General features: G+C 38.6%; 1 long non-coding RNA gene across 1 annotated transcript; it reads left to right on the top strand.

Annotated features, from left to right (window-relative positions):
* The first annotated feature begins 790 nt into the window (after nucleotides 1-790).
* On the top strand, nucleotides 791-3,006 carry LOC117546337. The gene is made up of 3 exons (XR_004568994.1): nucleotides 791-1,069; nucleotides 1,963-2,107; nucleotides 2,765-3,006. It is a non-coding gene; the product is annotated as an uncharacterized LOC117546337 (long non-coding RNA).
* Nucleotides 3,007-3,421: the final 415 nt, after the last annotated feature.

Below are 3,421 nucleotides of genomic sequence, written 5' to 3'. Positions count from 1 at the left end.
AATCTGTATTTGAACGGTACACTGTAAAAAAAGATCGTAATTTTACAGGAAATAACTGTAAATTTGTATAGTAATTATCATGTTTTTTTAAATAACTTGCAAAATCCTGTAAAATGACAGATATTAACTATAAATTAACAACCCAAAACATTATTTGAAGTATTTTGACAATAACAACAAATAACGTTTATTTCCTTTTTTTTTTACTGTAAATGTACTATATAATATTTACAGTATTTTTGCACTTTCAGAAAATACATGCAGATGTACGTAAAATAAAATGTTTTTATCTGTAATTAAATATGTAACTCGTAATATAAAAGTGTATTACTATTATAAGACTTTAAGATGTTCTTTGTAATTTTAAGGTAAACATAAAACTGTAAGAAAAGCGTAAAATAAAAAAAACGTAAAATGTAAGTAAAACATTTTTACATAATCATTTTCTCAATATTCGATTGAATCCAACAAAAACACAAAATATCCAATGTTGAAACAAAAGTAAATAAATATGTTTTCATGAAATTCCTAACTTACTATATTGTAAACATCTACAGTTGACAATATCATTAAAAAAAAAAATCATAGAAAGTGGAGAAATCTCTGCAGGGAGGACCAAGGTTTAAAACACACACTGTTATTTACTCAACAATAAGTCACAGTTATCCTTGTTTTATTTATGTTGCTGTGTTTTTTTTCCATTGGTCAATTTACAGTAATAAACCTTAGTTTTACAGTATAATGTATGGTTTTCCGAGCCAGAGCTACGGCACTTGAAATAGAATTCAGCCAAAACACGGCAGACAAGTCAGGCATGTTTGGAATGAGTCCACAACACTCCTGATTGGTTAATATAAACATCATCGAAGAAACCTGCCAATGAGAACTGTCCGTGCCTGTCGTTCACATTTGAAACATCCAAGTCAGTTTCAGCGGGTCTCCTCCTGCGAGCTACAGCTGTCTGTGTGTCTGCTACAGGAGTTTATGGATTCATATCGGGATCGTTTTACATCTACACGTTAAATATGAGCATCGGGACGTCAACAAATAACAGAAGACTTGAGATCTGGTGAGTCCTGCAACTGTAATGGAGTTAAACATGTATTTAGATAATCCTTACTTAGTTTGTGAATGTTTTATTTGTTATTTAAGGTTACGTTTCTTCTTCTAGTTAGCTGAGTTTCTTCCGGTTAAGTTGGTATGCATAATTAATAGGTTGTTAAATGTTAAGAAGCCCTGAGATGCTGTTTCTTGCAAGATGTTGCGCCCGGGAAACCCGGCTTAACATGCGGCTGCTAACGTTAGCTTACAGTTTATTGCAGTGCTGCCCCCCCCACCCTCTCGTCTGCAACACGGGAGAATTACACCTAAACATGCAGCGGGGTGTCACAGTGTTGTCGCCAAGTTTAATGTAAAGTTTCACAGCTTTCTTACAGCGGAATCTAGTTTGTTAATGTTCAGTACAACAGCTAGCATAGCATAAACAGCTAACCGCTAACTTGCTAGTTAGCTCTGCTCTATATATTACACGCTAACATGACTAGCTAATGTCACACTGTGTGAACTAAAATACGTGTTGTATTACTACATCATACATGCTTGGTCCAAATCACTGCTAAAATTAATTATTTTTGAAAATGTATAGTAAAGAAACACTCAGCCATGCATGAAATAACATAGCAAAAGAATACGGGTAATGTTTGACCCATGTTGTGCCTTAGAAGTGTAGTGATACAAACATGATTTTTATTCAAAAAGTAAGTAAGGGAAAAATAAAAATTAGAATTGGTGTTGATCCAAAACAGGCTAATTGAGGAATACCTGGGATCCTGAATGGTTGAAGTAATTTATTGCAAAGATATTTACAATTAAAACTAATTTGGGTCACTTTTGACACATGTTGGTTGTATGTTGTGTAACAAAGGGTTAACATGACGGCTGTGATGTTCACTCTTTTGACAGAGCACCAGTGGACAGTGAGGACTATGGAAGAGATGATGTGATTGCTTTGTGTGGAAAGCTGCTGATGGCAGCCTGTGTCCCTCATCAGTCTCTCCAGGCAGCACCCAGCTATTCTTCCATCATGCAGATGGAAATACTTTGATATGTGAGTAATAACTAACTTGTGTCTAACATAATATTGAATGTGGTTTAGTAAAGTATTTAAAAAATACCCCACATTGTACATGTACAGGACAATCAGACCTTGTTCAACAAAGATCATCAGACAATTGTTTTGTCTTTGAGGTACAGCCGCAGCAGAGAGTCTGAGTTTGAAGAAAACACTAACATTTTATTTAGTGTTGTTTAATCAATCAATATTTACTGGTCTTGAATTTCCTCACTGGATTACAAAATGCTCGAATCTTATTGTACAGGGACATTATGCAGATTTCATCACCTGAAGATAAAAATATAGATTCAGCGATATGTACCATTTTAAGGAAATAGACTGTTAGTGGTATTGACCAAAGCTCCGCAGCTGTAGCTAGGCGCTGCTAATGAAAACTCAAGTGCTCAATTTGTTGGTTTTTCTTTTTTATTAAGAATTGACCAAGCATATCTTCCTCTTCGAAATCCCAGTTGTACTTCGCTAACACGCAGTGCCTGGGAGGGTGCGTTTGATTGTTCCCACAATAGTGCGTGCGTGCGCTTGTGCTTCAAAGGTCCATCATACAAGATGTAGGGGATCTATTGGCAGCTGCTGATAATAACATCCATCATTATGGTTTACTAATAGTTATCACTTCACTTCCTCCTCCAGCATCTGGACACAGCAGGAACCTATGCCAGGATCCTGTTTGTGGACTTCAGCTCTGCCTTCAACACAACACTCTGGCTGGAGGCTGCGCTCCATCAGGACCAACACCTCTCTCCATCAGGACCAACACCTCTCTCCATCAGGACCAGAACCTCTCTCCATCAGGACCAGAACCTCTCTCCATCAGGACCAAAACATCTTCATCAGGACCAAAACCTCTCTCCATCAGGACCAAAACCTCTCTCCATCAGGACAACACCTCTCTCCATCAGGACCAACACCTCTCTCCATCAGGACCAACACCTCTCTCCATCAGGACCAACACCTCTCTCCATCAGGACCAAACCTCTCTCCATCAGGACCAGAACCTCTCTCCATCAGGACCAAAACATCTCCATCAGGACCAAAACCTCTCTCCATCAGGACCAAAACCTCTCTCCATCAGGACCAACACCTCTCTCCATCAGGACCAGAACCTCTCTCCATCAGGACCAGAACCTCTCTCCATCAGGACCAGAACCTCTCTCCATCAGGACCAGAACCTCTCTCCATCAGGACCAAAACATCTCCATCAGGACCAAAACCTCTCTCCATCAGGACCAAAACCTCTCTCCATCAGGACCAACACCTCTCTCCATCAGGACCAACACCTCTCTCCAT

The sequence above is a fragment of the Gymnodraco acuticeps genome, unplaced genomic scaffold (genome assembly GCF_902827175.1).
Source record: "Gymnodraco acuticeps unplaced genomic scaffold, fGymAcu1.1, whole genome shotgun sequence".
In the NCBI taxonomy this organism is placed as follows: Eukaryota; Metazoa; Chordata; class Actinopteri; order Perciformes; family Bathydraconidae; genus Gymnodraco; species Gymnodraco acuticeps.
The sequence above is the reverse complement of the archived record's forward strand: the minus strand, read 5'-3'. Positions and strand labels throughout refer to the sequence as shown.